At 38.3% G+C, this 21,589-nt stretch overlaps 1 long non-coding RNA gene across 1 annotated transcript in view; it reads right to left on the reverse strand.

Moving 5' to 3' along the window:
- Positions 1-2,040: 2,040 nt before the first annotated feature.
- The window catches only part of LOC139038397 (uncharacterized), a 41,602-nt gene continuing 22,053 nt past the window's right edge, over positions 2,041-21,589 (reverse strand). Inside the window, exons 2-4 of the long non-coding RNA XR_011491361.1 lie at positions 19,187-19,323; positions 4,041-4,091; positions 2,041-2,926 (exon numbers count right to left, since the gene is read on the reverse strand). This is a non-coding gene — a long non-coding RNA (uncharacterized lncRNA). The remainder of the gene's footprint in view (positions 2,927-4,040; positions 4,092-19,186; positions 19,324-21,589) is intronic.

Raw genomic sequence — 21,589 nt, forward strand, 5'->3', positions numbered from 1 at the left:
CTAAGGGAGATTTAGTTCATTCTAATTGGCCAAACACTTTCAATTTATTTCTACTAAACAGGCCTTTGATATGGAGAGATTTATTGCTCCTCTTTTTTCCATCTAGAAGATAAATACAGTCTGAGATCAGAAGAGGCTTCTTGTAAACCCAAGAAGGTTTCCAGATTGATGAGTTTTTAGTTGTCCTAACTTGTACTGGGCTTAACTCTGACCCACTCAGTGTGTTTCAAATACATTTTATTTTATTTTTACATCTTTCTTTGGATGACTGACCTGTGTCTCTGTTTGTTTCTCCACTAATTTGTATTAACTGCAGATTGTTTAAACCAAAGGATTAAGTGGGGAGTCTGTGTTGCTTAACAAAATTCGCCAGAAACTGGGTAGGCCAGCTTGCCTCTGTTCATGGAAAGCATGAGTGGTTTACAGTTCATTCTGGGAAAACTTATGAACCCATACAAAAGAACTGCTTGCTGTCTTGGACTTTGGATACCACAAAGGACTATTCAATTAGAGCTTCCATTCAGTCATAACTGAAAACAGTGTTGGGTGAGAATATGCTCATTTGCAAATGAGTAGTTGGGTAATAGTCTCTTGATAATCCCTTCTTGATCAGTTCTGTATGTGCCCCATTTTTAAATTTCTTTCTTATTATTTTGTTTTATTCATAAAGTCTAATTATAATTCAGTCCCATGCTAACAGAAATCTTCTGAAGAATCCTTTTTCTCCCCCAAGAGTCTTGACCAACTGGGTTTGCACTATCCTCTACACCCATTTTATATTTAATGTTGCATTTCCATAGCTGCTTCTTCATTTCTCTCCATCTTCCCTGAATGATATGGCCTAGAAAAGACTCCAAATACTAAATTATTACCTCTCCCTCACAAGTACTTCAGTTCTAACTAATGTGGACTCTGGTGAAGACAAGTACAGTCACAAAGAGCCAACTCTATGTCTCCAACTTCACCTCTACTCCATATAAATTAGCATATACCCTACTTCAGATGATGAGACCCTGACTAAAGCTGTTATTCATCTGCTCAACAAATCAGACATTTGCTTTGTACATAGCATCATGAATGCAAAGATCAACAAAACATGATCCATTTAACCAAGGAGACACATAGCTTACTAAGAATGGAGATAAAGCTGGAGGAATCTGGAAGTCCACAGATGTTTGCAACACACACCACAAGTGTAGTTGATTTGCCGGTACCACCTACTTCTTTGGTAAATGTCATTTCTAGTCAATTCTGAGTCCCTGCTGGGCAAAATGTGGAGAGTTATTCCTGATGTGATCTCTGATGAAAATGCTAACCCATACCAGATCACAGAAGATTTCTACATTTATTCTGCAGAGATCATATTATTAGAAATGTTTGTAAATTTGCTAAGTGTTTTGCAAATGACACATATCATTCTTTTCATGAAGTGAGCTTCTTGTTTAGTCTCTAAGTCATGTCTGACTCTTCTGCAACCCCATGGACTGTAGCCTGCCAGGCTCCTCTGTCCATGGGATTTCCCAGGCAAGAAGACTGGAGTGGGTTGCCACTTCCTTCTCCAGGGGATCTTCCTGACCCACGGATAGAACCCATGTCTCTAACATTGGCAGGCAGATGGTTTACTGCTGAGTCAGCAGGGGAGCCCAAAGTGAGCTCAGATCAGTATAAAAGAGGAGAAACAGTTAAAGAACTGTTGAAGCCACTGTGGATACTGAGCCTTTTTTGTTTCCTTTCTTAGCAAATGTGTTTCTATATTCCAGGGAAGATAATATAAGGTAGAGCTTTACAGAGTGTTGCTGGAGGCTGAGTAGGGCTCAAGGGTTGACTAATACACAAAGTTAGCTAAGCTTTAGCTTCTTTTGTGAAACTGATAGTTGTTTTTACACATTGAGTTATATAAGATAATTTAAATTATTATTTCTGAATCCACTTCCTTATTCTCTTTATTTAAGATATTATGAATTCAACCAGTAAGAATGTATTTTCCCAAGTGAGATCAACAACCATGCCAGGAAAGAGTTCAAATGTTCAAATGTCTGTTAGGCATACATTGAATTAAATCTAGCTTACAATGACCAAGGTCATTTTTAAAAAGAGAACAATGTTTCTAGAATCTAGAATCCCTCAAATTTTCATTGGATATTCTTTTTTCCCCTAGTATATACTTTTAAAAATTACATTCTTAGTTCCTAAAATCCCAATACTAGGATGTTTTAGCAGGTTTAGACTAATCAAACACTAAGGTGAGATACTTAAGAACATATTTTCATAAGAGTATTTCTAACAAAATTTTTCTTATTATTTCATTTCTTCCAATTTAGTTCTTACCCAAAATAAGATTACCATGTTTTAGAAATATTAAGATTGGGGGAGGAGGCAATATGCTTCTTATAATTTCTTACAGCCTTTCCCTTTCACATGTATGGCTCAGGCAGACTTCTACTTTTGGGGATCCAATGACCCCAACAGGGAAATTTGCTATTTCATATCTTATAGCAAGAATATTTAGACAATTTATATCTTTTAGTATCTTTCAGCACGGTGGGTTTTTAAACAGTGTCATAGTTTACTGAAACTGATGTTGTTGTTGTTCAGTCAGTAAGTTGTGTCCGACTCTTTGAGACCCCATGGACTACAGCACGCCAGGCTTCCCTGTCCTGTACTATCTCCAGGAGTTCGCTCAAACTCATATCCATTGAGTTGGTGATGCCATCCTACCATATCATCCTCTGTCATCCACTTCTCCTCCTGCCTTCAATCTTTCCCAGCCTCGGGATCTTTTCCAATGAGTTGGCTCTTCGCATCAGGTGGCCAAAGTATTGAAGCTTCAGCTTCAGTATCAATCCTCCAGTGAAAATTCAGGGTTGATGTCCTTTAAGATTGACTGTCCAAGGGACTCTCTAGAGCCTTCTCCAGCACCATAATTCTGATGAGGAACAGAAAAATGAAATATGAATTAAATCTTCTAAGTAACTTTATGAATCCTTTTCACACTGAAAGAAAAATTAGCAAATGGTTTCTGAATTGCTTCTAATTCATCAAACATTGATGAGCACTTGTGATTAATTTTGTTGTACATTTTACTTAGCATGAATAGGAATGTGAAAATTGATTTGAGTTTTGCTTATAAAATGACTTCAAAAAGCTTTCTGGATGAGCTGGTAATCAGGGCATTTATTGATGAGTCTTAGTAGTAAATGATGGTAACCCAACTTGATCCAGCTAAGGTATAAAGATTTATTGACTCATCTGATCAAAATGCAGGCAGAGCCTATATCGGTCTTAGGGTCACTGGCAAAATTTCCTCCCAATTTCAGGATTCTGTTTTGAAAAGTAATGCAGTAAATATTTGATATAATGATTGTGGGGGTGATTTTCCAGGTGGGTACATATTTCAAAAAGGATCAAATTATATACTATAAATATGTGCAGTTTGATGTATTTTGATTATATCTCAACATTTGTCAAAAGGAAGGGAAAAAGGAAAGAAGAAAGGGAGGGAAGAAGGGAGAAAAGGAATAAAGGAAAGAAGGAGAGAAGGAAAGGAAGAAGGAAAAAAAAGATAAATAGGGAAGGTCTAAAAATACTATTTTTCCCAGTTTTGCCCTCCAAAGAGACTGAGACCTGCATCTTTTGGGCAAAATCCCAAGAGCTCTAACTTGTCTGGCTTTGATCAAAAGCCACTGCTAACCCATCATTGTGATCAGCCAGGTGAAGTCTTTGGGAAGACAGCCACTTCAATCCTACCCTCATGGTTATGAAAACATTTCTCCTTCCTCCTCCCCCCTCCCCCAAAATGGAAAGTGCTATTATGACCAGGAAAAAATAATATTGGTGCCTCATGTTTGAATCTATGATATTCATAGGCAAAATATGCAAGTAAATGTTAAGTCAGCAGCATTAGAGAAGTTTTACTTAGAGGAAGGTTGGCAAAAATTATACCCTATACTTTTTTCCTTTATTTTTTAAAATCTATGTGTGACTTAATATCTACAGTGTGATTTAGGGGGGTAGGGATAACCATTCAATTAGCACAATACCTTTTGATTTGTTTCCATTTTCTTTTCCTTGGGAGAGCTCTGAGTCATTAGCTGGTAAAGGCAAAGGAGAAAGAAAAAAAAGATAAAAGAGGAGAACTAATTTTGTTTAATATCTTGTGAGACAGACGCTTTAAGAGTATTTTGTATGTCATCTCATTTAATGCTGATAACCCTGAGTCATTTTATTTCCATTTTACAAACAGAAACTAAGGTTTGGAGAAGTTAATCCAATTACCCATATGTAATCAATATAGTAAATGCTAGACCTCTCAAACTTCACGGTTCATGTTCTTTACTTTATAACTAGCTATTTTCCATTTACAATTGGGCTGTGTAAGTGAAAGAAGGAACATAATTTAGGATCTTTATTTAATTTTACAACTGAGTATGGGAAAACCAAATCAAGAGTCTTATTCCTCCTTATAAATAATGTCATCTGTCTTTCCTCTCCTTTTTCTTTTTTTCTAGACTCTCTTTCTCATTTGACTCTAAGATTCCTTAAATGTAAAGATTTTTTTTTTTTTGAGCAAGAGGAAAATTACCTACTAGAATTTCAGTGTTTTAAAGTAAATGGAATTAATACTGAATTTCTGCTCTCTACATTACTATCACTGAGCAATTTATCTATATGATCACATTTCCTCTGCACAACTCTTGAAATAACTGTTATTATCCCAATATCATGTAAGAAACATGAGGCCTAGACAATTTATATGCTCATGAATTAATAGTTCCAAATTCAGTTTTATCACTGAAGCTCAAACTTGTTCCATCTAATTAACAGGGAATAATTACATGTAATCTGTACCATATGTGAAGGATAGTATTGTCAGAGAGTCTGATGTGTAGACTACTTTAAAAGACTCAGTTTATCAAATAGATAGGAAGGCACTGGGCTAGGTCACTGGATAAAAAGAGGATTAAGACATCCTTTACCCTTTCAGTTCAGTCGCTCAGTTGTTTCTGACTCTTTGCGACCCCATGAATCGCAGCACGCCAGGCCTCCCTGTCCATCACCAACTCCCGGAGTTTACTAAAACTCATGTCTATCGAGTTGGTGATGCCATCCAGCCATCTCATCCTCTGTCGTCCCCTTCTCCTCCTGCCCCCAATCCCTCCCAGCATTAGGGTCTTTTCCAACCAGTCAACTCTTGGCATGAGATGGCCAAAGTATTGGACCATATAGGCTTCTCAAGAGGTGGGCCAGGTGGTCTGGTATTCCCATCTCTTTCAGAATTTTCCACAGTTTATTGTGATCCACATAGTCAAAGGCTTTGGCATAGTCAATAAAGCAGAAATAGATGTTTTTCTGGAACTCTCTTGCTTTTTCAATGATCCAGCAGATGTTGGCAATTTGATCTCTGGTTCCTCTGCCTTTTCTAAAACCAGCTTGAACATCTGCAAGTTCATAGTTCACGTATTGCTGAAGCCTAGCTTGGAGAATTTTGAGCATTACTTTACTAGCATGTGAGATGAGTGCAATTGTTTTGTGCGGTAGTTTGATTATTCTTTGGCATTGCCTTTCTTTGGGATTGGAATGAAAACTGACCTTTTCCAGTCCTATGGCCACTGCTGAGTTTTCCAAATTTGCTGGCATATTGAATGCAACACTTTCACAGCATCATCTTTCAGGATTTGAAATAGCTCAACTGGAATTCCATCACCTCCACTAGCTTTGTTCGTAGTGATGCTTTCTAAGGCCCACCTGACTTCACATTCCAGAATGTCTGATTCTAGGTGAGTGATCACACCATCGTGATTATCTGGATCATGAAGATCTTTTTTGTACAGTCCTTCTGTGTATTCTTGCCACCTCTTCTTAATATCTTCTGCTTCTGTTAGGTCCATACCACTTCTGTCCTTTATTGAACCCATCTTCGCATGAAATGTTCCCTTGGTATCTCTAATTTTCTTGAAGAGATTTCTAGTCTTTCCCATTCTGTTGTTTTCCTCTATTTCTTTGCATTGACTGCTGAGGAAGATTTTCTTACCTCTCCTTGCTATTTTTTGTAACTCTGCATTCAAGTGGGAATATCTTTCCTTTTCTCCTTTGCTTTTTGCTTCTCTTCTTTTCACAGAATGTGATCCACTGGAGAAGGGAATGGCAAACCACTTCAGTATTCTTGCCTTGAGAACCCCATGAACAGTACGAAAAGGCAAAATGAGAGGATGCTGAAAGAGGAACTCCCCAGGTCGGTAGGTGCCCAATATGATACTGGAGCTCAGTGGAGAAATAACTCCAGAAAGAATGAGGGGATAGAGCCAAAGCAAAAACAATACCCAGTTGTGGATGTGACTGGTGATAGAAGCAAGGTCTGATGTTGTAAACAGCAATATCGAATAGGAACCTGGAATGTTAGGTCCATGAATCAAGGCAAATTGGAAGTGGTCAAACAGGAGATGGCAAGAGTGAATGTTGACATTCTAGGAATCAGCGAACTAAAATGGACTGGAATGGGTGAGTTTAACTCAGATGAACATTGTATCTACTACTACTGTGGGCAGGAATCCCTTAGAGAAATGGAGTAGCCATCATGGTCAACAAAAGTCTGAAATGCAGTACTTGGATGCAATCTCAAAAACAACAGAATGATCTCTGTTCGTTTCCAAGGCAAATCATTCAATATCACGGCAATCCAAGCCTATGCCGAATGGTTCTATGAAGACCTACAAGACCTTTTAGAATGAACACCCAAAAAAGGCATCCTTTTCATTATAGGAGACTGGAATGCAAAAGTAGGAAGCCAAGAAACACCTGGAGTAACAGACAAATTTGGCCTTGGAGTACAGAATGAAGCAGGGCAAAGGCTAATAGAGTTTTGCCAAGAGAACACACTGGACATAGCAAACACCCTCTTCCAACAACATAAGAGAGGACCCTACACATGGACATCACCAGATGGTCAACACTGAAATCAGGTTGATTATATTCTTTGCAGCCAAAGATCAAGCTCTATACAGTGAGCAAAAACAAGACCGGGAGCTGACTGTGGCTCAGATCATGAACTCTTTATTGCGAAATTCAGACTTAAATTGAAGAAAGTAGGGAAAACCACTAGACCATTCAGGTATGACCTAAATCAAATCCCTTATGACTATACAGTGGAAGTGAGAAATAGATTTAAGGGATTAGATCTGATAGAGTGTCTGATGAACTATGGATGGAGGTTTGTGACATTGTACAGGAGACAGGGATCAAGACCTTTACCCTTTAGGAACTCATAATCCTTTGCTTGGAGCAGACTGAGACCAATTTGAATATATCACTCTCTTTGGGGCTTCCTGGGTGTGGCCCAATGGTAAAGAATCCTCCTGCAATGCAGGAGATGTGGATTTGATCCCTGAGTCGGGAAGATCTCTTGGAGAAGGAAATGGCAACCCACTCCAGTATTTTTCCTGGGAAATCACATGGACACAGGAGGTGGGCTATAGTCTATGGAGTTGAAAAGAGTCAGGCACAACTGAGCGACTAAAAACAACAACACATTGTTCATATGAGAGGCACAAACAAATGAACGTCAGAACGTATAATCTTGAGAAGCTCTATTCTTATTGTAAAAATTGTTGTTCAGTTGCTAAGTTATGTGACCCTATGGACCGTGCACCGGGCTCCTCTGTCCTTCACCATCTCCAGGAGTTTGCTCAAATTCACGTCCATAGCGTCAGTGATGCAACTTAACAATCTCATCATCTGCCACCTCCCTCTCCTTTTGTCTTCAATCTTCCCCGTTATCAGGGTCTTTTCCAAAACTATTGTAAAGATACATTTCCAAACGTATTGTATAAGTACATCCGTGTATATCCACTTTCCATTTCTGTTTCGATTTTTAACCTTCTGCTGAACAAAACGTTTTCTGAATTACAAGAGCCCTGGTTTATCAAGTATCTTTGTACTATTCACTTCAAGAATTAAAGGTTTCCTTATAAAACATATAAAACAGTTTGAAAACCTTCTTTGTGATTCAAAATTTTCTCCTAAATATTTTGTCGCTTCAGAGAAGTTTTTTGTTCTGAAGCACTAATGTTTCTTTAGTATTATATTAACTTAGATATTTTTCTCTAATTTTAAACAAAAGCTATGTCTTAAGTAAAAAATAATATAGATTTCAAACAATTTTACCAGAAATGTCTACTCTATTCGACTTGTGACAAATCTGGTTAAGGCCTTCTAAGAATTGTATAATTGATTTCAGAAGGGAAACAATTTTTTATTAGTATAAACTAGCAAAAATATTTTTATGATCTCTGTTTGCCCCAACATGAAAATCAGTTGTAGGCAAAGTTTAGGTGGCTTTGGATGGTCCCCATGTAATTCAGAAAGTTTTCTTGGCACTCAAAATATCTCCTTGGCAGTTTAATTCCACAATTAGAGATTTACTTTTGTGGCTTAAGATGTCTTAACTCATATTAAAATGTAAATACAACAGAGAAAGTAATATCATAAACTTTGCCAGTCCAGTGTTTACTTAAGCTAAACATATGCCTAGTCTTTGATACTCAGTTGCTTTAGTAGATGTACAACCAACAGAAATGTTTACATATGCTCACAGAACTAAGATGTTACAATAGCACTACTACTTGTAAGAGCACCAAATGAAAACTACTTATATAGTTATCGGTAGAATTGGTTTATTCCACAATAGAAAATATAGCAATGAGAATGAATCAACTGTAACTACTTCAATATTGGTGAATCTTACCAACATAATGCCCAGTGAAAGGAGCTAGACATGAAAAGAGAATATAATCTATGGTTTCATGTATATAAAGTTTAAAAGTAAGTCAGAATAATCATGGATGTTAGAAGTCAGGAAAGTGTTTACTCTTTGTGGAGATAGATTAATTACTGGAAGTGGATAAGTGGGGAATTTCTAATGTGGCAATATACTATTTCTTGATCTGAATTGTCATTATATATAGGGTGCCAATTTGGGGGGGGGAAAGCACATAGCTGTACTTTTTTTATTTGTGTACTTGTATATATCAATAAAAATACAAAAAAAGAAAAACACAAATACAAACTTTTGCTAGTCATTGTAATTTAATACCAGTGAGTTGAGCATTTATTTTGGTTTTTACTATGATGTGTGCTATAAAGAAAGCTGAGCACTGAAGAATTGATGCTTTTGAACTGTGGCGATGGAGAAGACTCTTGAGAGTCCCTAGGACAGCAAGGAGATCCAACCAGTCCATCCTAAAGGAGATCATTCCTGAATATTCATTAGAAGGACTGATGCTGAAGCTGAAACTCTAATACTTTGGCCACCTGATACAAAGAACTGACTCACTGGAAAAGACCCTGATATTGGGAAAGATTGAAGGCAGGAGGAGAAGGGAATGACAGAGGATGAGATGGATGGATGGCATCACTGACTCAGTGGACACGAGTTTGAGTAAACTCCGGGAGTTGGTGATGGGCAGGGAGGCCTGGTGTGCTGCAGTTCACGGGTCACAAAGATTCGGACACGACTGAGCAACTGAACTGAACTGAACTGATGGTGTGTGCCAGAATCAGAATGCCTGAAAACAAGGTCAGAATGCATTACAAGAGGAAAGTGGTCCAGAAAGGGAAAGTTGTGGGATGCTGTATGAATACAGGCATACAGTGGAAGTATATGCTGCTGCTAAGTCACTTCAGTTGTGTCCGACTCTGTGCAACCCCATAGACAGCAGCCCACCAGGCTCCCCTGTCCCTGGGATTCTCCAGGCAAGAACACTGGAGTGGGTTGCCGTTTCCTTCTCCAATGCATGGAAGTGAAAAGTGAAAGTGAAGTCGCTCAGTCATGTCTGACTCTGCGATTTCATGGACTGCAGCCCACCAGGCTCCTCTGTCCAAGGGATTTTCCAGGCAAGAGTACTGGAGTGGCATGTCATTGCATTCCCAGTTGAAGTATATAGTGACTCATCAAAACAGTTCATTGCACTGTGACTCAGCTTTGAGCTCTAAGAGGATGGAAATTATTTTAAAAACAGGCACTCTCCTTAAAAACACTCCAACATGTTCTATTTCCTGTCTATCTCTGTTTCTGTGTGTGTGTCTCTCTATTGTCGATGGATAATATTCAGTAAACCAATTTATAATAGGAATAGAAAAGTGTTTTATTTGAGCCAAACTGAGGACTATCCTAAACAAGTCAATCCTAAAGGAAATTAGTCCTGAATATTCATTGGAAAGACTGATGCTGAAGCTGAAACTCCAATAATTTGGCCACCTGATGCGAAGAACTGACTCATTTGAAAAGACCCTGATGCTGGGAAAGATTGAAGGCATGAGGAGGAGGGGATGACAGAGGATGAGATGGTTGGCATCTCATCAGATGGCATCACTGACTCAATGGACATGAGTTTGAACAAACTTTGGGAGTTGGTGATGGATAGGGAAGCCTGGCGTGCTGCAGTCCCTGGGGTTGCAAAGTCAGACATGACCGAATAATTGAACTGAGGACTATAGACTGGGAGGCATGGCTTCAAGAAGTACTTGAACTGTAGACCATAGGACTACAAAGTAGGGGCTTCCTTGGTGACTCAGTGGAAAAGAGATGTCTGTAAATTCAGGATATGCTGATCAGTCCCTGGGTTGGCAAGATCCCCTGGAGAAGGAAATGGCAACTCACTCCAGTATTCTTGCTTGGAAAATTCCATGGAAAGAAGAGCCTTGCAGCCTACAGTCCATGGGACTTCAAAAGAGTCAAACATGACGTAGCGACTAAACAACAATGACATAAAGGCAAAACTCACAAAATCATATAAATTGTTTGTCATGATTAGGATTGGAGCTAGCAAAAAGTAAGGGTGCTTGTTAAGTAAGGATTGATTGGGGTTTGAAATGGTTGCATCGTTATAGGGGGAACCTTAAGACTATAGCATTGCAGCTGACAACCGGCAGATTCTATTTTGAGAACAGCTGGTGGTATCCTTGAGTCTGATACAGTTCAGAAGATTCAAGTTCTCAGTAATATAGGAACATGTCTGAAACCATATCCTCAATGGCACCCCAGCTCTATTTTGAATACCTGAACCACTGTTACCCCATTTTGACTTTTTAAATGCATTATTTATCAGGGCTGGTGCACTGGGATGACCCAGAGGGATGGGATGGGGAGGGAGGTGGAAGGGGGGCTCAGGATGGGGAACACAAGTACACCATGGCTGATTCATGTCAACGTATGACAAAACCCACTACAATATTGTAAAGTAATTAGTCTCCAATTAAAATAAATAAGTTTGAAAAAAATAAAGAAAAAAATGCATAATTTTTTAATAGTTAAAGCATATGTACAATGCATGTTTAATAGGCAATGAAAAGGCATACAATTTATATTTTTAAAGATATAAACTGACATGGAAGCATACTATAAAGGAAGAATCTTCAAAGATAAATTAGGTAATAGGGCTTCCTTGATAGGTCAGGTGGTAAAGAATCTGTCTGCAATGTGGAAGACCTGAATTTGATCGCTGGGTTGGGAAGATCCTCTAAAGAAGGAAATGGCAACCCAATCCAGTATTCATGCTGGAGAATCCCATGGACAAGGAGAGTGGCAGGCCACTGTCCATGGCATCACAAAGAGTTGGACACGACTGAGTGACCTACACTTTCACTTTCATTTTCAGCCTAAAATTCAAGATAAATCATGTATAAAACCAAATGACTTCCCCATACTTTAATATGTGAAAAATTCCCCACCACTATTTATTTGTATGTGTGCACGGGAGACAGAGAACACAGCTCTCTGAAGAGGTGAACAGCTCATTACCTCTAGTTCATTGCATGGCAGCCCCATGTTCTATAGGTGCTACTAATGTTGCTATTTGGCTGCTTCTTGGTGCAGGTCTGTCTATCCAAAACAGAACTCTTTCCAGTGTGGTAATTAATGTATTAATTTTGAGCAACTTTACACAAACCACAAAGTACCCTTAAATAATCTTCATGTAACCAACCTCAAAAAAAAAAAAAACAAAAACCTCAAACTATTCAGTCTCCATGCCTCAGTGCTGGCAGGGCCAGCAGAAACTTAGGCCACAGAAACAACTGGGCCCACAGGCAAAAGTTCTCCTCACTTTTGACACTGTTTCTTTTGAAAATCAGGGCAGAAAATGTTTAGTATCATGATTGTGGTGATGATTCTGGATTAGTCCAAGTTCTTATTTTGTTGTCAATTTCCCACTGTGTGTGCTATGTGTTTATGTATGCAACACATGTAGTAATTGTAGCTGATTCAGCACTTCTGTGGACAGGAGACATTGGTATAAGCAGGATGCTATATTTAGCCCATAGAATGATAAATTTAACTCTTTGATCTCATAATAATCAAAGATTTCTGTTGCTTCCACTCAAAAAGTTCTAGTGAAAAGGTAGCAGAAATATATCTGGCTAATTGTTCACTTAATACAAATATTTTTCCACATCATTAAATAGCCTTAGAACTATTTTTAGTGAGTAAATTTTATTCCAACTCCAAGATTTGCTTACTTCATTTCACTGAGCCTCTACTGTTGTATCAAAGTTTAGTATCTAAAATTATTTTAATTTTTGCTTCTATAAAAATCTGCACATGTATGTTTCACACACTTTTATGGTTATTTCTTTAGGACAAATTTTTAGAAGTAGAATTACTGAACCAAGAGTTATGTACATCTTAAGGCATTTGAAATGCACTATTAAATTGATCAGAGACTTTTTTATTATTCTCCAAGTTTTCCAGAGGGATTCATTTGGCTTTAAAAGAACATCATCAGTCTTAATTGAATTCTCAAGTGCTTTTCTATATTGAAAAGTTAATAAAAGCATTTTTTTAAAGATATAGACTGTGACATGGAAGCAACTATAAAGGAAGAATCCGCAAAGATAAAACAGACAAGAGTTTCCTCATCCATTCGTCTGCTGATGGGCATCTAGGTTGCTTCCATGTCCTGGCTATTATAAACAGTGCTGCGATGAACATTGGGGTGCACGTGTCTCTGTCAGATCTGGTTTCCTCGGTGTGTATGCCCAGAAGTGGGATTGCTGGGTCATATGGCAGTTCTATTTCCAGCTTTTTAAGAAATCTCCACACTGTTTTCCATAGTGGCTGTACTAATTTGCATTCCCACCAACAGTGTAAGAGGGTTCCCTTTTCTCCACACCCTCTCCAGCATTTATTGCTTGTAGACTTTTGGATAGCAGCCATCCTGACTGGCATGTAATGGTACCTCATTGTAGTTTTGATTTGCATTTCTCTGATAATGAGTGATGTTGAGCATCTTTTCATGTGTTTTTTTGCCATCTGTATGTCTTCCTTGGAGAAATGTCTGTTGAGTTCTTTGGCCCATTTTTTGATTGGGTCATTTATTTTTCTGGAGTTGAGCTGGAGGAGTTGCTTGTATATTTTTGAGATTAAGCCTTTGTCTGTTGCTTCGTTTGCTATTATTTTCTCCCAATCTGAGGGCTGTCTTTTCACCTTGCTTATAGTTTCCTTTTGTTGTGCAAAAGCTTTTAAGTTTCATTAGGTCCCATTTGTTTATTTTTGCTTTTGTTTCTAAAATTCTGGGATGTGGGTCATAGAGGATCCTGCTGTGATTTATGTCGGAGAGTGTTTTGCCTATGTTCTCCTCTAGGAGTTTGATAGTTTCTGGTCTTACATTTAGATCTTTAATCCATTTTGAGTTTATTTTTGTGTATGGTGTTAGAAAGTGTTCTAGTTTCATTCTTTTACAGGTGGTTGACCAGTTTTCCCAGCACCACTTGTTAAAGAGGCTGTCTTTTTTCCATTGTATATCCTTGCCTCCTTTGTCGAAGATAAGGTGACCATAGGTTCGTGGATTTATCTCTGGGCTTTCTATTCTGTTCCATTGATCTATATTTCTGTCTTTGTGCCAGTACCATACTGTCTTGATGACTGTGGCTTTGTAGTATAGTCTGAAGTCAGGCAGATTGATTCCTCCAGTTCCATTCTTCTTTCTCAAGGTTACTTTGGCTATTCAAGGTTTTTTGTATTTCCATACAAATTGTGAAATTATTTGTTCTAGTTCTGTGAAAAATACTGTTGGTAGTTTGATAGGGATTGCATTGAATCTATAGATTGCTTTGGGTAGTATAGCCATTTTGACAATATTGATTCTTCCAATCCATGAACATGGTATATTTCTCCATCTGTTTGTGTCCTCTTTTATTTCTTTCATCAGTGTTTTATAGTTTTCTATGTATAGGTCTTTTGTTTCTTTAGGTAGATATACTCCTAAGTATTTTATTCTTTTTGTTGCAATGGTGAATGGTATTGTTTCCCTAATTTCTCTTTCTGTTTTCTCATTGTTAGTGTATAGGAATGCAAGAGATTTCTGAAAATTACTAGAGCTAATCAACGAATACAGTAAAGTTGCAGGATATAAAATAGGTGCAGCTTAACAACAGTCAATAGCAATCTGTAAGTAGTCTATAGTAGCATGCCACAGGAGACTGTATTCAGTTTTGTCTTGTTCAAGGTTTTGTTAATGATTTGGCTAAGAAAGTCAGCTTGTGTGTCTGCACATTTTTTGCATATTTGGTTTACATTGTTTGGGAGAGGAACTTAAAGTTTTAGAAGATAAAGTTCTAAAGGGACTTAACAAACTAGAATGGTGGATAAAACTTAACATGAGAGTCAACTATGATAAATTTGCAAATTGTGATGAATAGAAATATGTTAGCATATATGATAATTCATTGGGAGCTTCATTTTTCCAAAGCTGTATAAGAGATGATTGTGAGATAGATAACTAAAGTTTTTATGATTTGAGATTTAATTCCTAAATGGGTATTCTCTAGAATGAGGGACGTGATAGAGCAAATCTATGCACCTCATACTAAGAACACTGGCAGCTTAGAATTTATTCAGAGATGAGCAATTGTCTTAGCATAAGTCTCTAGAATATATGCTAATATTTTATTAAGTGATGTAATCTCTAGGCAACAAGAGTGATGGACAAAAAGAAGAGAGGCAGGGAAAGAGGGAAAGCTTACCAAGTGATCCAGAGTCTCACAAGAAAAACAGTCAGTCATATGAGATGTCTTTAGAGAGCTACATAAGACAATCAGTAGGGGAGAGAAAGATAAACTTACCTGTAGCTCCTTTCCATGTCTTATCTGTATTGAATTAAAAACTGTTCTACAAAACTATTAAAGAGAAAGTGAAGTCACTCAGTCATGTCCGACTCTTTGTGACCCCATGGATTGTAGCCTACCAGGCTCCTCTGTCCATGGGATTTTCCAGGCAAGAGTAGTGGAGTGGGTTGCCATTGCCTTCTCCAGAGAATCTTCCCAACCCAGGGGTCGAACCCGGGTCTCCCACATTGTAGGCAGACACTTTACCATCTGAGCCACCAAGTGCCCTGAATTTCCGAATTGAATTTACCAAGACCTCCAGGCAGACACAGAGAAAGCCAGAGACTCCATAGATCTGGTTGCTTTGACCTTGGGCTCTGGAGCTAAGTGGATAATACCATGAAACTCTGTTGAAGTCCAGACCCAGGGGGAAGAGGAGAGAACTGGAAATCTTAGGAGATAAAACAATTGATGGTGATGCAGGTTCTCCATTGAGCACATATTGGAGGCCCAGGCTATTCAAAGTAAAAATGTGGCAACACTGATTCCACCATAATCCACTACTGTACATAATTTAGTACATAAGCCACTCAGATGCATTTTCACACTTTATTACTTCCATATTTCATATAAGAAGTAGATGTTCTCACTTTTTCTTAAGATGAGAGGTGCAAGAACATTCTAGGAAAATCAGACTGACTTGTGTCAATCTCTTAAAAAGACCTACGAAAGATTAGCCCACTGAGCCACAACCCTTCTCTGCTAGAGCTGGACCTGGGAATCTCATATTTCTTGTCATCCCCCTTCAGTATTCTTCCTGTTATTTCTTAGTTTCTGCCAATATTTTGACTGTCTTGATTTGCTTGCCAGGTCCATTCCAGTATTCCTGCCTGGAGAATCCCAGGGACGGAGGAGCCTGGTGGGCTGCCATCTATGGGGTCACACAGAGTCGGACACGACTGAAGTGACCTAGCAGCAGCAGCAGAGTAGCACAAACCTTCCTCTTCAGGGGTTTTCAGTGACTATTAGCAGTTATCACTGGGTATAGAAATGAGTTTCCTTAGTGAATATTCTTGGCTTCAGACACAATTTGTTCTCCATTGTGTAGTTGTGCATGCATGCCTGCGTGTGCTCAGTCATATCTGACTCTTGTGACCTCATGTACTGTATCCCGCCAGGCTCCTCTGTTCATGGAACATTCCAGGCAAGAATACTGGAGCAGGTTGCCATTTCCTACTCCAGGGGATCTTCCCAACCCAGGATCTAACCATCTCTTGTGTCTCCTGTACTGGCAGGGAGATTCTTGACCACTGCGCTACCTGGGAAGCCCCTCTCATTGTGCAATAACAACCTGTTTCTTCATGTTAATCAGAATTTATCATCTCAGTCAATACAGAATTTCCTGTCTTTGTCTACTGATTTATAGGTGTGACATGTAAAAATAATGGCCAGGTGGTAGTTTCAACTGCTGCATCAATATAGCCATCGCTATGTCCTTTTGTGGAAGTATCCTTCCTGGAAGCTGGACCCCTAACTACAGGAATGGGCTGCACCTGTTGCATAAGTGGGTCTCTGAGAATGATGGTGTGCTCAGTTGTGTCTGACTCTTTGCAACCCCATGGGCCACAGCCCACCAGGCTCCTCTGTCCATGGGATTTTCCCAGCAAGACTACTGGAGTGGGTCGCCATGTCCTCCTCCAGGGGATCTTCCCAATCCAGGGATCAAATTCACATCTCCTGCATCACAGGTGAATTCTTTACCTGTTGAGCCACTGAGGAAGCTCAAGAATGATGGTGACAGGCACTAATTACAGTATCTCCTGTTTTCACAACTTGGTTCCTAGGCCCATATACTTTGTTTATCTAAAACAAAAACAAAAGCAAAAAACTTGGTGGGTTGCTACTCATGCATGATATCTTGAGGCTAAGAAAGACAGAGAGCAGCTTTTTCTCTTCTCCTGTCTATTATTGGTCAGATTTCCCCATAAAATGTCATTCCTAGTACTTCTGAGGTTTATTACCAAGCCCTGCTGGGCATACTGAGGGAGCCAGAGTCTCTAAGGATCTGGTAGGATAGGTGCTGGGCCTTGGAGCTAATGAAGATAATAAGGAGAATTATTTTATGCTGTATGAGGAATTTTGGAAGTACTAAGGTTATCAAACTCAAAGTATGGAATACTTAATTATCTTTGCTAATTTAATATGTTCAAGCTGACAACTATTGGCTGAAGGATCTTATAGAATAATTTCAGTAGAACCTTGAAGTAAATAGATAAGCATTAACATTTTGTTCAAATGTATGAGACTATGATTCTTAAGACAGCAAAGCTCTTTCTATTAGGCAATTTTTCAACAGTTTCAAGCAACCTAGAAAACCTAAAAATATCTAGAATATTTTAAAAATACATCCCCAACCAGTTAAATCCTTTCCTATTTATTCAGATTGAATATATGATTTATTCCTCCAGAACATGGAAGAAACCAGATTACAAATGGAAACCCAACTGGGGCCACCGGTTGAAAGGTGATATGTGAATCTAGGCAGTTTCACCATTAGGATCAGCAGTCTTGGGTCAGTCAGTATAGAAGTAAACAGCTCTGTAACCTTCACAATCAATGTGACCTAAAGGTACCATGATAAAATTAAATTTATGTTTGATTGACTCTGTTTCCATGTGACAATGAATACTGCAATATATTATAGAAAATTATTTTTACTATATTTAGTTAGAATAAAATCTTTTTGTGGAACATACAAATTCGACTTAATTATACAGCAGTTATTTATAGAGCACTTACTTTGGATGCATTCCTATTGGATGCAGAACAGGAGATAGAAAGATGCCTCGGCTGTCCCAAGACTATTGATTGCAGATTCACTTAGGGCAAAGTCTACCCTATGGTAATATTCATTTTAAAATAAAGACTAACTGACACAGCAAAAAACACACATTCTTCTGCCTGTATATAATGTTCAACCCTGGAGGAGGAAAGGCAACCCACTCAAGTATTCTTGCTGAAAATCTCATGCACAGAGGAGCCTGGCGGGCTACAGTCCATGGGGTCGCAAAGTGTCATGACAGCATGTGCACACACACACATAATCTTCAAAATGCTCTAAAATCATAAGACCTAATTCTAAAAGTTATTTATCACTGTTCTGTTTATCTAATTCTGTGTAACTCATCACAGAAGAACTTGGTGGCTTGAGAGAACAACAATCATTTTATTATCTCTCATGGTTTCTGTGGCTCAGAGATCTGGCAAGACTCTCAGCTGGCCAGCTCTTACTCAGAGTTTCTCTTGTGGTTACAGTCAGTCAATGGCTGGAGCTAGAATAGCAGAGGTGGAAGGGAGTATAGTATCTGGGAATTGCCTTGGCATCTCTCTCTCTTCCTGTAATTTCAGGCCTTTTTCATGGAGTCTCTTTGCATGTGGTAGTTCAGGCTTCCTTACAGCATGGAAGTCTCAGGATAGTTGGATTGCCTACATACAGTTAAAGACTTCCGTGGTGCCTTAGCCTCAGAAGTCACAGAGGGTGGCTCCTGCCATCATCTACTAGTTAAAATAGTCACAAAAACCCACCCAGTTTCAAGAGCAGCAGGTGGATTCTACCTTTTTGATTCTACCTTCTTGAGGGGAGTGTCCAAGTCATATTGTAAGAAGAAACTGTGGATATCCTTGCAATCATCTTTGGAAAATTCGGTCTACTACAAACATGTTTAAATTATGAAGACTAAACATCTACTGAGTCATAGGGATAATAATGTACCTATTAGTGTTGGTTTACATTGTTGCATTCTGTAGAAAAACACTAATACTCCTCTAAAAATTAAAATAGTGCCTTTAAAAATGTGACAGTACTATCCAGTTCAAAGTATTCCAGATGTTGGAGATTAAAAAGGCAAGGAATAATTAAAACCTGATACCCTTTCACCTTTTTATGTTCCCAAGTAGAGAGATCAAATAGAGTTCTTTTTACAGAAAATGGAACTTAATCACATATTTTGTTCATGACAAGTGAATCTGAAAAGCGGCGAAGCATGGTTGGCAGTCTTTCATATTGCGTAGTGAGAAAAATGATGAGTACCTCCAAAATGGGTTTCCTATGAAATTGGAATTGAATAAATTGTTCATGAATGAAGAATCTGCATGGCACTGTCTCAGAGCTGCTGGGTTACAAATGCACCGACACAATCTGAGAGATTCCTCTGGGGGAACTTATATCTAAAAAAGAAAAAGACGACAAGAGAGTTACTCACACTGTAGGTTATTTGGGAATAAAACCATTAGTATACATCTTTGGGTCTAACCATCTCACTGGATTCAGTGAACAGATCAGATCAGTATCTTGGTTTTAATATCTCATCTTCATTGTAACAGGCCCAGCTCTGAAGATATGTTTTCTTTCAGTTTTCCAGATTTGACTAGCATTTCAACTTTTTAGCTGTTATGGATTGAAAAGTAATATGAAAAAAGAATTTTCACTTCATTACATTCCATTAGTTTTGTGTTCACTCAGTTAACAGGTTTTTACTAATGGAAAGAGAGTTTCATTTTCTTTTTCATCTATGAATGAAGGCTGAAGTCTCCAGTTTGAGATCTTATCAGTTTTCCCTTAGGATCAAAACATATCAACAAACACATTGCCTCATTTAAGGGGAAAAGATGTAAATAGAGCACATAAAGAATTGGGCAGCTTGAAGGACGAATTCTAGACTTCTTATTTCTGTAAGGAAGATAATGTTGACTATGTGTAAACAGTTTTTGAAGGATATTTTTGAAAGCTTAAGTCATTATTTGGGGGCTATCTCTACCTGGTGAGAATCTTTAGAGCATAGTTATTTTGAAAATTTGTGGGGTTTTTTTGGGGGGGTATTATTTTGGTAAAGGGAATCTCAGTCTTGATATGAACCACCAATAAGTAAAAAATTAATTCCTAATGTAGATTCCTAAAAATAAGCCACAGGAAATCCCAAGTGTCAAAGTGGGAGAATTATGACTTTGTAATGTAGCCATAGCATTAAGGAATGATTCCTAAGGCATTTTCAATCTGCAACACCTTTTTTAAAAATTAGTAAGAAAAATGACCTCTCTTCTAATTCGTTTTCCCAACACTGATGTATTTGACTTAGCAGTGTCTGGATCTAAATTAAGGTTAGTCTCTAAAGTACCTTTTGGCGAAGGAAAACTATAATGGTTTTATTACTCTTTTACATGAACCAAGAAAGGGAATTTTACAAGCTTGAAGAGGTTCTTAAATAGAGTGGGTAATGGAGGCAAAAGAATGAAAAGAAAAGGTAAAATCAGGATCCTTCTCCATTGCATTGTTTAACTTCCCACATCACAAAAAGTAGGAAGGCTGTTTGCTCACTTGGTTAATCTCATTTTTCCATTATCAATCCACAGGATGTGTTTTCCACCAGTTTGAAGTTGGACTTGTAAAATGGACTCTAGGGTAATGTGAGTGAGAACAAAAGGGGCTATTCTCTCCTCCCTGCTTGCGTGTCACTCCCATTAATGTCAGCGGGGATTATGTCCTCACATGGAGGAAAATGTCTGTTTACAACTGGAGTGAATGCATTACTCTGCCCATTACCACCATTTCGATTCAATGAAAATGGAATGGATTCATATGGGGTGTGTTTGTGTTTGCTTCAAAAAGGCATTCTTTTAGAATGGGCCACTAATGTTATAAAACTAATTATGTTCTTCTCCCCACCCTACATACTAAAGTAATACTGCTGGCTTTCACTATTCATTCTAGCTTTTCTGTGCCCTACCACCTAAACTTGAAAAAAAAAAAAAAAAAAAAAAAAAACAGGCAAAGCAACTGTTCAACTTCTAGCTCATTTACATTATTTTTTTAAGGCAAGCAATATAGTTGAGTGATGTTAAGTTCAACAGATTGTAAATGGAACCCAAAGTACCTTGTTAAGACAAGATGTGTTTGCTGTCCACTTAAGCACTTCTTGTTGCTGGTAGTTTTCCCAAAATGATCTGGGTGTAAGTGATGTAGCCAGAGGTACTTATGCCATGGAAATAGCCATGACCTATATTTTCATGCATCAAAGTAATCCTTATTCTGCTTAGGGTGCTGATATTCTCCACTCACTCTTGCCTCATTCTTTCAAAGTAGGTCCTCTTGGCACAAAACAAAGAAAGCTCTCTGCTAACATAGAAGCTGCAGATTTTGTAAGCCTGCCACAAAGATCTCTAACTTTGAGCCAAAAAGGTTAGTGTGATTAACATAATGTTCAATCTGTGGGACCTCTTGCGTGCTTTAGTTTCTATCAGAGCACCAGTCAATAAGACTAAAATTATACAGTCCGGGGTTTGTTTACTTTAAAGCCGCTTGCAAAATATCAGGAGACTTTTCAAAGCATTAGCAACCAATTTAAGAGAAAATGAGTGGTGGAAGGGTCAGGGGGAAATATTTACTTTGGAAGGTCAGTTGAATATTTGAAGAGAGTAACAGGGTTTGGCTTCCAGG

Source organism: Odocoileus virginianus, chromosome 15 (genome assembly GCF_023699985.2).
Source record: "Odocoileus virginianus isolate 20LAN1187 ecotype Illinois chromosome 15, Ovbor_1.2, whole genome shotgun sequence".
Taxonomy (NCBI): Eukaryota; Metazoa; Chordata; class Mammalia; order Artiodactyla; family Cervidae; genus Odocoileus; species Odocoileus virginianus.